Here is a 13,794-nt window from a genome sequence, read left to right on the forward strand (position 1 = left end):
AATGTCCCAGGGCCCTTCACAGAAGTGTAATCAGACAAAAATTGACAGCTAACTAAAAGGAAGAGAGGTGACAAGTTTGGCCAAAGAGTGGGTTTTAAGGAGGGCCTTATAGGAAGAAAGATTTAGGGAGAGAATCCAAGAATGTAGGGCCGAGATAGCTGAAGACAACAGCTAATGGTGGAGCAGCGAGAGTGGGGGATGCACAAGAGGCCATAACTGGAGGAGTTCTTAAAGGGTTGCAGCACTGGAGAAGGTTAGAGCGATCGTGAGGGGCAAAGCGATTAAGTGATTTAAACACAAGGATGAGAATTTTAAATTTGACGCTTTGGGGTCTGGGATGTAATGTACAATAGGATACAGGCAACAAAGTTTTGGATGAGCTGAAATTTATGAAGAGTAGAGGATGGGAGGAAAGCCAGGAGAGCATTGGAACAGTCAAGTTTACAAGTGACAAAGGCATAAATGAGAGTTTCAGCAGGTGGGCCAAGCTGGAGATGGATAATGTAATTGGAGGTAAAAGTGTTCACTCTTTGCAATAGAAAGGATATGGGGTTGGAAGCTCAGCTCAGAATCAAACAGGACCATAGGGTTGTTAGCAGTCTATAGAAAACACTGTAGGCTGAACACTGCCGCAGGGGTAAAAGATTTTTTGTTGAAAACTTCATCATGCAGACACATCATGCCAACTGAGTTTAGTTTTCAATGTATGTATTGTATCCGTTTCCTTTAGTGGTCTATCTCTGCCTTATGACAATGTTGACCAAGATGCAAGTAACCTGTTCCCAGGCTTCAATCAATGGCACACTCTATCTGGCTGCTAGGTGGCGTGCAAGAGCTGCCTGGGGTTGATTCTCCTTCCAATGATTCATTCTGTCTCAGTAAGGAAGGCATGGCAACTTTAAATGACAATTCACAATATAGGAAATTAAAAGTATATATCACCGTTCAACACTCCAAGGCAACACAAGATAATGCTGACAGGATTCCATATAGAGGTAATATAGGCCCCAAGTTTCCACATGATTTGCTCCTGATTTTTAGGAGCAACTGGTGTAGAACAGAGTATCTTAGAAATCGGAATTTTCCACATTTAGTTTGCTCCAGTTCTAGTCAGTTAGAACAGTTTCACTTTGGAACAGAATGTTTTTTTCAAAAGTGGGTGTCCGGCCACTTACGCCTGATTTCAAAGTTTCGTGAGTGAAAACTTACTCCAAACTAACTTAGAATGGAGTAAGTGAAGATTTTTGTACGCTCGAAAAAACCTTGTCTACACTTTAGAAAATCAGGCGTAGGTTACAAATTAGGCGTCGGGAACGAGGTGGGGGGGGAGAGGGGGGGAGAAGGGAAGTCATTAAATTCTACAATCAATCCTTAGTTATACTTATACAAATATTATACAAATAAATCCAACCTGAATAAAAATTTATAAGCAAAGAAAAGATTAAATAAACCATGTTCCTACCTGTGTGAAAGTGCTTCAGGCAGGCCTTTCATGTTGGAGACAGGCAGCGGTGTGGCGTCAGTGTCTCGACGGCAGCGGCAGCAAGCTTCGAGCTGAGCTGCAGTGCTTGAGGCAGGCCTTCATTCTCTTCGTGGCTGGCCACGAAGAAGCAGCACCGGACGGGCCCGAGGCCATTCGGCCATGAGATATCAGCGGCGTCAGTGGCTGGCCGGCAGCCGAAGAATCAGCGGACCGATGTGAGGCCATTCGGCCATGAGATAGCAGCGGCGTCAGTGGCTGGCCGGCAGCCAAAGAATCAGCAGCAGACGGACGTGAAGCCATTCGGCCATAGGATATCAGTGGCGTCAGTGGCTGGCCGGCAGCCGAAGTTACTGTGAGGGGGACTGAAGCCATTTGGACAGGGAAAGGCAGCGACATCGAAAGTTTTATATTTAAATTTGCAGAATGGGTGCTGCATTGTCAACATCACGTATTATTGCAAAGTTGAATTGGCACTCTTATTTCTCCAAACACACAGTCCCTAATTTGCATGCACCAATGCAGCACCGGTTCTGCAAGTTTAGCAGTGAAAAGCTGAACTCACTGATTTCAGGTGATTTATTCAGCAGTGCTGCTAAAAGCACTCCCTCACACACAGAAATATCAAAAAAAATTAAATTACAAGCCTTTGCAGGGTCCAAGAAACAAATCTTCACTTTTTCTGCAGTATTTTAAAAAATGGCCATATAATTGGCAAATGAAGTTCAACACAGATAAATGTGAGGTATTACATTTTGGTAGAAAGAATAGGGAGGTCACTTATTACTTGGGGGGTGAGAGTCTGGGTGGGGTAGAGGAGCAAAGGGATCTCAGAGTACAAATACACAATCAAGAAAAGTAGCAACACAGGGTAACAAGGCCATAAAAAAACAAAACAAGCACGAGGGTTTAATTCTAGAGGGATAGAATTGGAAAGTAGTTATGTAAACTTAAATCGAACCTTGGTTAGACCCCACTTGGAGTACTGCGTACAGTTCTGGTCGCCATATTATAGAAAGGATGTGGAGGCACTGGAATGGGTGCAGAAAAGATTTACAAGGATGATACCAGAAATGCAAGGGTATACACATCAGGAAAGGATGAACAGGCTGGATCGCTTTTCGCTTGAAAAAAGTCTGAGAGGTGACCTAATTGAGGTCTTTAAAATTATGAAAGGTTTTGATAGAGTAGATACAGAGAGTGTTTCCACTTGTGGAGAAGAGCATAACTAGAGGCCATCAATATAAGATAGTCACCAAGAAATCCAATAGGGAATTCAGAAGAAACTTCTTTACCCAAAGAGTGGTGAGTGTGTGGAACTCACTACCATAGGGAGTAGTTGAGGCAAGTAGTATAGATGCATTCAAGGGGAGGCTAGATAAGCATATGAGGGAGAAGGGAATGGAGGGTTATGCTGATAGAGTTAGATGAGGAAAGACAGGACGAGGCCAGTGTAGGACATATAACATTGATAGAGGGATGTCTTGCTACAGCTATATAAGGTCACACCTGGAATACTGCGTGCAGTTTTGGTTTCCATATTTACAAAAGGATATACTTGCTTTGGAGGCAGTTCAGAGAAGGTTCACTAGGTTGATTCCGGGGATGAGGGGGTTAACTTATGAGGAAAGGTTGAGTAGGTTCTACTCATTGGAATTTAGAAGAATGAGAGGTGATCTTATCGAAACATGCAAGATTATGAGGGGGGCTTGACAAGGTGGATGCAGAGAGGATCCTCTGATGGGGGAGACTGGAACGAGAGGGCATGATCTTAGAATAAGGGGCCACCCATTTAAAAACAGAGATGAGGAGAAATTTATTCTCTCAGAGGGTTGTAAATCTGTGGAATTCGCTGCCTCAGAGAGCTGTGGAAGCTGGGACATTGAATAAATTTAAGATAGAAATAGACAGTTTCTTAAACGATAAGAGGATAAGGGGTTATGGGGAGCGGGAAGTGGAGCTGAGTCCATGATCAGATCAGCCATGATCGTATTGAATTGCGGAGCAGGCTCGAGGGGCCATAAGGCCTACTCCTGTCCTTATGTTCTTATAAACACCGGCATGGACTGGTTGGGCCAAATGGTCCGTTTCTGTGTCGTATATCCTATGTAATCCTACGCGATCCATCAAGAGGCCAGTGACTGTGTAGGACATATAACATTGATAGAGGGATGATCGAATGTTTGGTCAATTGGTGGGCTTTGACAAGTTTTAGAAGATGGAGAGAAAGAGTGATGGAAAGGCGGACGAGTTTAAGAAGGGTGTTCCAAAGAATAGGATAAAGGTGGTTTTAAGTCTCCATCACCACTGGTTGGGCAAAGGGATTGGAGGATGCATAGAAAACCCAGAGGCAAATAAGGATTGTTCGAGAAGAGATAGAGGTATGAAGAAGATTGCATAAAAAAGGTGGATGAGGCTATGAACAGACTTACAGATGAGGAGTTTGAAGTTAACGCACGGGGAATGGGGAACCAGTGTAGATCAGATAGGACGGGGAATTGGTGAGTGGGGCTTTTGAAAAAGGATAGAATACATGTGGCAGAGATCGAGAAGTTTAAGGAGGATACGAGGTCATCAAGGAGATCATTACACCGGCCGAGGCTGAAGGTCAAAACTCCACAAACTTCTGGGCAGGAAGCTGTGTCATATTTCAGCATATCAAGAGCAACGATTCCCACAAGGTCTGGGATCTGCTATTTGAGATCAGGATTTGTGGTCTGGTCAAGATTAAACAAACCTGTTATGTATCTGGACTTATATACACTCTGTACAGCCACCAGAGGGCTCATTCCCCGGAGTCCCAAGGGATCTCATAATCCCTTGGGAGCACAGGTATTTAAGAGTGCTTCACAGGTTGGAGAGGCACACTGGAGACCTGCAATAAAAGACTACGGTCACACTTTAATTTGAGCTCACAGTGTTCAGTCTGACTCTTTCTCCATACACTACAAAATCAATCTAAACAGAATTTTTAAAAAAATCTGTAATGGAAATATTAAAACAGGAAGGGGGATGGAGACCACTCCTTAAGGCAGTAATCAGGAAAACTCACAAAAATCAGTAATGTTCGTATGATTGTGATTACATTATAGATCAATGCTTTGAGATTGTGCCAGCAGTTTTCTTCACACACAAGACCTGGATCAATGATCTGGAAAAAGTAATTTTAAGTATGTTTGTGAATTCACATCTCAAAATGTCAGATCACTTTTCAGTTTACAAATATTGACCTTAAATAAAATATTTTTTAATAAGTTTGCGTTAGCCATGGCATGGCAATTATTATAGGGTCTTGGTGAAGAGGATAAAAGAATGTGGTTTGATGGGACAGTGCTTTCCTACTGTGAGGTAACAATAATCTCTTCCAAAGTCCCAAAAGTTTAGAGGGCCATATAACTAAGAGTTATTCCATCTTCCTGAAAATGCCAGTAAAAAAGATATGATAAGGGTATATTTACTTTAGTGAATAAGCAGACTATAAAAAAAAAACTAATAAAATATTATAGCCCTAACCTTTAGAATTACATCAGTAATTTGCAAAATTTAAACTTGTTTATGAAAGAAATCTAAACACCAGATCAATTCTGTTCCATATATTATTTTCTTATAGTCCTCAAAAAGCCCTAGTTAGACCACACCTGGAGTACGGTGTTCAGTTCTAGCCACCACACCCTAGGAAGGATATATTAGGCTTGGAGGGAGTGCAGCAGAGGTTTACCAGAATGAAACCTGGACTCCAAGGGTTAAATTATGAGGCGAGATTACAGAAACTAGGGTTGTATTCCCTGGAATTTAAAAGGTTAAGGGGTGATTTGATTTAAGTTTACAAGATATTTAGAACTGCTAGTTTTTCACTATCTATCCTATATCCCCTGGTTGGGGAGTCTAGGATTAGAGGACATAGCCTAAAAATTAGAGCCAGGTCTTTCAGGAATGAAGTTAGGAAACACTTTTACGTGCAAAGGGTGGTAGAAGTTTGGAACTCTCTTCCGCAAATGGCAGTTGATACTAGATCAATTGTTAATTTTAAATCTGAGATTGGTAGATTTTTGTTAATCAAAGGTATTAATGGTTATCAGGCAATGGAGTTGATCTCATTGAATGGCGGAAACGACTCTGGCTAAATGGCCTATTCCTTTTACTATGTTACTAAAATAAGATGTTATACCACAGCAAAACAAGGATATCAAAACAATTGTACAAATCTTGTAAAATGAGGGTCAAAAACTGTTGAAAAAAGCCAAATCTTAATTTGAATCTTTAAAAATGTTCCATTTCCTCAAGAGAATTGTATAATACATAATTTACTGCAAGATGTAGGGTAATAAAATCAACCTTTGACTTATGTTTTCCCTTTGACTGGCAAACAAAAAACTAATGATATGCTCATCTAAAAAATAAGCTGACCTGATCTGTTAAATATTATCAAATATGGTTATTGCACTTTAATGCTAAACCACCAAGTCTTATTTGCTACAACATACATTAATCCATTTATGTTAAAGTCCACATCAAAAACAAAAAAGTTTCCAAAAAAGACAGTTCCCATTTTTCTTTGGAATCAAGTTTTGTAGTACTAGCAGATGCCCTGGTAAGTTGGGTGATGCACTGTTTTGTAACAATAGGAATCTTATAAAGTACAACTTGCTGTTAAAGTGCAATTCTGTCAAATGTGGCCTTCTCTTTAATACCTACAATTTCTATTTGCTGTAAATCCTGTTAACTTGTTGAGGGAGGTTTCCAGGTCACAAGAAACCAACATAAAATGCCTGCTGCACTAAATCAAGAGTGTTTCAAGATAGTTTTTTTTAAATATAGATCATCTTATATTCTCAGAAATTCCCAAAGTACTTTATAACCAATGGGTTACTTTTAAAGTGCAGTCCGTGTTGTTTTATAGGGAAACAAGGCAGCCAAAGAAAGCAGAGAGTTGGGATAAATAGGTCCTTTTCAGGTTGGAAATCGGTGGTTAGTGGTGTGCCACAGGGATCGGTGCTGGGACCACAACTGTTTACAATATACATAGATGACCTGGAAGAGGGGACAGAGTGTAGTGTAACAAAATTTGCAGATGACACTAAGATTAGTGGGAAAGCGGGTTGTGTAGAGGACATAGAGAGGCTGCAAAGAGATTTAGATAGGTTAAGCGAATGGGCGAAGGTTTGGCAGATGGAATACAATGTCAGAAAATGTGAGGTCATCCACCTTGGGAAAAAAAACAGTAAAATGGATTATTATTTGAATGGGGAGAAATTACAACATGCTGAGATGCAGAGGGACCTGGGGGTCCTTGTGCATGAATCTCTTTTTGGAGTTTATCTGCAAAACAAAACACATTAAACCATGCCACCCGACCTGGGTGACACACCAGACATTTACAAGGCCCTTTTTTTCCTTTTTTTTGTTTTTTTTTTTCTTCCTTTTTTTGGGGCACTAAAATCACAATTTTTCCCCAGTGCCCCCTATAAAAGGGAAGGGGACACTAAAAACACCGGCAATTAAAACAAATTAAACTTTAAAACGTAAAATCAAATTAAAATTTGGTTGCCGGGCGTGATGATGCACTCCAGTCCCTCCGGTGCCCACCTCTCGCGGAAGGCCGCGAGCATACCGGTGGACACCGCGTGCTCCATCTCCAAGGACACCCTGGACCGGATGTCCTTGTGCATGAATCCCAAAAAGTTAGTTTGCAGGTGCAGCAGGTAATCAGGAAGGCGAATGGAATGTTGGCCTTCATTGCGAGAGGGATGGAGTACAAAAGCAGGGAGGTCCTGCTGCAACTGTATAGAGTATTGGTAAGGCCGCACCTGGAGTACTTCGTGCAGTTTTGGTCACCTTACTTAAGGAAGGATATACTGGCTTTGGAGGGGGTACAGAGACGATTCACTAGGCTAATTCTGGTGATGAGGGGGTTACCTTATGATGATAGATTGCGTAGATGGAGTCTTTACTCGTTGGAGTTCAGAAGGATGAGGGGTGATCTTATAGAAACATTTAAAATCATGAAAGGGATAGACAAGATAGAGGCAGAGAGGTTGTTTCCACTGGTAGGGGAGGCTAGAACTAGGGGGCACAGCTTCAAAATACGGGGGAGCCAATTTAAAACCGAGTTGAGAAGGAATTTCTTCTCCCAGAGGGTTGTGAATCTGTGGATTTCTCTACCCAAAGAAGCAGTTGAGGCTAGCTCATTGAATGTATTCAAGTCACAGATAGATAGATTTTTAACCAATAAGGGAATTAAGGGCTACGGGGAGAGGGCAGGTAAGTGGAGCTGAGTCCACGGCCAGATCAGCCATGATCTTATTGAATGGCAGAGCAGGCTCGAGGGGCTAGATGGCCTACTCCTGTTCCTAATTCTTATGTTCTTATGTAAATTGCACATGCCAAGTTCCCATAAATGATAACTGATCAAATAATGTTTTGGTGCTTTGGATGAGGTGGGAATGTTGGCCAGAACACAGAGAACTCCCTGCTTTTCAAATAGCGCTATGGGATCTTCTATGTCCGCCTAAGCAAGCAGATGGAGCCTTGATTTAATATTTCATCCAAAAAAGAATATCTCCAACAATGCAGCACTTAGTCAGTACTACAATGAAAAGTACACACAATACAAGGCACATTAATTTAATGGCCCATAATTTGTGTCAGTAAGACTATTGCTGCTGGCCACGAAGAAAGCTGCCCACAGAGATCTCGGTAAGTTTGCCTTTTTCAATGTTCAATTGATTTCAGTGCTCTGTAGTGGGAATCTCTAGTGCGATGCTGCTGTGCTGTCCAATCATGTTGCAGAATTCTTCAAAGAGGAAACCAGGGAAACAAGGCAGCCAAATTGTGCATGACAATTGCATAGGAAACCAGGAAATGAGAAGAAGCTGCTTTTATCCGGAGTTTTAAAAAATTTACAAAAAACAAAATAAAGATTGGAACTCTCACATGGGGGCCGGGGGGAAATAAGGTAGAAGCTGAAATATCATTAACAAACTTTTTTTTTTAAATTCAGTTTTTTTTTTAAATTGCAGTTTTTAATCATTATGGAGAAATTTGACACTCCACAAATGTTCGTTTTTCAAAGCCAGAGCATTTGTTTACCAGTCAATACGCTGTTAAAATCCCAGTTACACCTACTCCAACAAGGTTTAACATTTAATAAAGTATTTAACAGCAATATTACTGCGGAAAAGCCCAAGTTTTCGTCAGTTTAACTGATTACAGGCGATGGGGGACAGGGGTGGGGGTCCACAGCACAGCCTGTGTTGGAACAGTGAATGACTGACCGCAACCTTCAGGATTTCTGCGTTTAGATGCACATGCGCTAAATCCTGAAGTTGCGGTCAGTTTCAGAGGGATAATAAGTGAACTTTCTAATCTAGCATTCAGCATAGTTAAAAATGTCAGCACTCACAAAATCTTCCATAGGTTTATCATCTGGATGTATATCATCCACGTTTCTACGTTTGTTTACAGTATGCACCAAAATTGTTTGGTTTTGTAAAGTGTGTTTCATTTTTTTAAATTTGGACTTACTTATATGACTTTATAGGACAAAATGTCCCAAGAGGGACTGGACACCAACCAGCTGCTGGGAGAACAGGTAGATTTTGAGGAAACTTTTGAAGGAGAAGGAATGTAGCAAGGAAGAGAAAAACTATTTTCTGATTGTTATGTTAGGGAGAATTTCTAAAATTCCAGATAATTTGTTTTGTACAGCAAAAAAAACAATTGTATTGTGCCACAATACATCCATTTTGTGATCTATTTCATCAGATGAATAAGGAAGAATGATTGGAGTGATAGAGAGTCCAAAATCTAGAGGTTAGAAGAAAGTCTCTATTTATCAAGTGCTTCTGCCATTTTGTGAAATGGCCAGAAATCCCTTCCAGCAAGGACGGTGGTGAAATGATTTACCTGTTACTGGGTTAGACTACCATGAAAGTTTCAATTATTAAGTAGAACTCTTCAAAGGTATTTATATATTTGGAGTCATTTAGACAGAAGCTGATTACAAATGTCTCCGTATAGAGTAAATGGGGTAGTAGCAGCCTGAAAATGGCATCACGACTTAATGCCACAATTAAGCCAACATATACATTTTCCCAATCGAAAGTGCCTGCATAGCACTGTGTACCCAATTTTGGCCCTGACTGAGTAGCAGTATTACTTTGTTTCATTTCTGTGATTCTCAACCTGGGAATGAGCTCGAAGTTTTCAATGCCTCATGCGAATAAGAATAACAATTTATGGTTAAGATACAAATCCATAGCATTTTTCACCAGGGACTAGGAGACCCATGTTCCAATCCTAGCTTCAATTGCTATTGACATTCAGGATTTTCTAAGATGGCAGTCTGCTCTCCAACAAGTTAGACATAGCACTAAAGAGAGATAAATGCCTGGTATTTCCTCAGGGTAACTGTGTCGGAACCCCTGGATAAACAGTGCAAAGGGCTAAAAACAGTAATTTAATCTGTAAAAATGACTGCAAATGAGTGTGTAGGAAAAATCGCTACAAGAACATTCTTTACCACCTTCTTTAAAAATATATGAACACTGAACAAATCGGTCACTTGCCAAAAGCTTTTCCTTTAACAATAAATAATTTAGAAATAAATTTTAAAAGGTACAAGAGAAACCTGTAGATGTCGAGCTAGAAAGTAGGATGGGGAGGAGCTACAACATGTCACAAAACACTAGATGTAGCAAGAAAGAGGAATAAACTATAAAGAGTCAGACAAGTGTAGAGAACCTATCATGGCAGTTCAGTTGATACTATTCTTGCCTCCCAGTCGGAATATTATGGGTTCAGGACTTAGGCAAATAATCTCGGTTGACAGTTCAATGCAGTATGGAGATGCCATCCTTCAGATGAGATGTTTCATTGAGGCTGTGCCTGCCTGTTCCAGTAGATTAGGTGGATATTAATGATCCCATGGTGCTATTGAAAAAAGAGCAATGAGCTCTCCTGATACCTCAGCAAACATTCCTTCCTCAACTACCATCACCAAAAATAGATAATCTGGTCATTCACCTTACTGCTGTGCATAATTGCAGTTGTGTTTGCTACACAACAAATGTGTTTTCAAAGTAATTAATTTTATGCAAAGCGTTTTGGCAGTTTGAGATGTTATATAAACACAATGTCTTGCTTTCTGGATGGTTTATACCTGTGAATAGTGTAATTATCCAATGGAATAAAGGAACCAGTTGAAATATTTTTACAACCAAGAATAAAAAAGATTCCCCTGGTTTTGCCAAGATCATCATAGGCAGTCCCTCGGAGTCGAGGATGACTTGCTTCCACTCTAAAAGTGAGTTCGCAGGTGACTGAAGAGTCCAATGCGGAACCGACAATCTCGGTAACAGGTGGGGCAGACAGTGGTTGAAGGAAGGGGTGGGTGGAGAGCCTGGGTTGACACATGCTCCTTCTGCTGTCTACGCTTGGTTTCTGCTCGCTCTCGGCGATGGGACTGGAGGTACTCAGTGCCCTCCCAGATGCTCTTCCTCCACTTTGGGCGGTCTTGGGCCAGGGATTCCCAGGTGTCGGTGGGGATGTTACACTTTATCAAGAAGGCTTTGAGGGTGTCCTTGAAGCATTTCTTCTTCCCACCTAGGGCTCACTTGCCGTGTCAAAACTCCATGTAGAGCTAAGATACTACAGTACTCGATGTTATGTTTTCACTTGCATTTAACTTTTTGTCTCTTCTCCCATGAGCCACACTGCCATTTTTACTCTGAAACAAACTAAAATCTATAATATTGAATTCCAAGTAACCAATTTGAAAAACATATTCAATATTTTTCTATAAAATCTGTAACTAAGCTAGCAAAGTGGCATCAATTCTGTATCTTTGAAATTTTAATGCGTTAACAGTCTGCATAACCTAAAGAGATAACACTCACCATATCAGTATTTAGTTGCTAAGTGATTCAGTCAACATAAAACATATCCAGCAATAAATGATTTACACATTTTTATAGATTTATCATACTATAGGATTAAAGTTCACAATTTTTAAACATTTCTATTTTTATATGCAAGTTGAAATGTCCTTCATCTTCAGAGCATCAAGTTCAAACATATTCTGGAATGGGTGATGTCTGAAACCTCTCACTGTGATCAAAAACTTCTTGTGTACTTCAGTATAAGTCTGGATAGTTAGTCTATCACAATGCTACCCAAATTATAGTTACCTTACTCCAGGTTGGATATATGGAGAATAGAACTTGTCACCCAGTACACACAGAGAGGTGTTTTCTTTTGGGACAGGAGGGAATGTTATGTACATGAGATAAAGAATGTGGCCTGGGATTTTGGATGGTTTACATGTGAATACAGTGTTTTTTTGCTTGGGACATACAGGAAGGCATTAATGATCTTAAGCCATTTGCCCTCCATGCAGTAGCAATGTGCTGTTGATTTATTTTGTCACAGAACACAAAGTTCCTCTGTTTATGGTTGCAGGGAAAATACTACCAATATTGTGTTTACTGCAGACTCAGATGAGCGTCCAGGATATTTATATAATTACTGCTTCATTGCAGCTTCAACAGAAAAGACATTTGTGCAAGCCAGGTCAGATTTCCAAGAGATACAGAGAAAAGCCTGCACAGCTCAGAGAAGAATCATTGCATATTGACTTACCTTTAAAACACACCAGTGGTAAGGAGACTACAACCAGAGTACTTAGATGAACACTTGGAATGTCGAAAAGAGGGCGTCATTTTGTACTGGTTCTTCCATGCAGAGGCTTGATTATTTTTTGTGGGACTCTCAAATCCCTAAACGAAAAATATGGGCTCGAGTTCCATGGTCCTACCAGCCTATCAGATTCTTCATCTGAAAAACCCTCAAAGGCTGTGGCTGAATTACAAAGCAGCAGGAATAGAACTCCAGCTATCGTAGTAAGGATAGCCCCTCTATGATTAAAGTAGCACTGTCTATACAACATTGGTCAAATATTCTGCGGATTTGCATACACTCAAACAGCCCTGCGAAAAGATATTTTTTTTTGAATTTGTGGGAAAATCTTGAAGTGGAAGGGGCAGATGGGTCACTTTTTTTGATCATGACTCTCACCCATGCATTACATTCACTTGGAGAATGTCACATGCAGGAGTATCTGTCCACCTGTGCTGAAGAGTAGCGGCCCTGGAATGTGGGGAATACAAAAACTGCAGGTGGTTTCTTTCTCTCGGCTTCGCCCCTGTATCCGGGATAAAATATTCTCTGACGCCAAAGGAAGTCTGACAACACAAAAGGTAGTACAGGTGCAGCATCCAAAATCCAGCGTTCCGGAATCTGGACCGGTTGGTGGCAGGGTCGTCCGGAATCCGTAAAATGTTCCAGAATCCGGACCCGCCGACCTCGAGGTGCTGCCGCTGCCCGACCTCGGGCCTCGCCGCCGCCCCTCGCCTCGCCGCTGCCCGATCTCACCGCCACTGCCCTTACGTCGGGGCCTCCTCGCCGGCCCACCTGAACACCTCCTCTTCGGCGGAGTCCCGCCCGACCAGCACCTCCTTGGCGGGCCCGCCCGAACACATCCTCGGCGGCGGGGCCCCACGCAAATAGCCCCTCCTCGGCAGGGCCCGCCCAACGACCTCATCGATGGGGTCGGTGACCCGAACAGCTCCCCCTCCCTTTTCTGACGTTCTGAAATCCAGAAATACCTGAACCTGGGGATCAGGTGTTTCCAGATTCGTGACTTCAGAAGGACGTTCCAAAGTCCAGAAAAACGCAGAATCTGGAACAGCCTCAGTGCCAAGGGTTCGGGATTCTGGACGCTGCACCTGTAACTGTTTGTGCGCTGCATTCCATGGCCTAAGGTTTGAATGTGATGCCCAGAATAGCTTTCAGACATTGCTGGTGCTTTCTAAAGTTTCTCAAAGTAACATCTACTTTATCTCCAAAGATCTGTGTGCTGGAAACAGAATTCAAGGATCTTGATTTGGAGCTTCATGGTAAATCCTCAGCATGCTTGCCTACAGAGCAGATAGTCTTGGATTTCTTTCCTTGCTGTTGCATTGAGGATACGAATGGAAGATTATTTAGGTAATGTTGGCCTTACTACCCTCAACTATTATTTACCTAGTATATAGGTCTGTAAGTGTTGTAGAACTATGTATTGTAGTCACACTAATAACCCGAGTGGTTTGCTTATATATAAACTGGACTTGGAATCTTGAGATTGTGCCATTTTCATTTGCAAAGCAACTTGAGAATACAAACAGAATTCTGAATTCTTTCTCTGCATTGATTATTTTCCATAATTAGTCTGCTAATGGAAAATCAACATTTTATATGCAGAATGAATAAAGGGC

At 41.4% G+C, this 13,794-nt stretch overlaps 1 protein-coding gene across 3 annotated transcripts in view; it reads right to left on the bottom strand.

Annotated features, from left to right (window-relative positions):
* Window positions 1–13,794, bottom strand: part of iars2 (isoleucyl-tRNA synthetase 2, mitochondrial) — a 109,242-nt gene that overhangs the window by 24,844 nt on the left and 70,604 nt on the right. The gene's annotated exons all lie outside the window — the stretch shown is intronic.

The sequence above is a fragment of the Pristiophorus japonicus genome, chromosome 9 (assembly GCF_044704955.1).
Source record: "Pristiophorus japonicus isolate sPriJap1 chromosome 9, sPriJap1.hap1, whole genome shotgun sequence".
Classification (NCBI taxonomy): Eukaryota; Metazoa; Chordata; class Chondrichthyes; family Pristiophoridae; genus Pristiophorus; species Pristiophorus japonicus.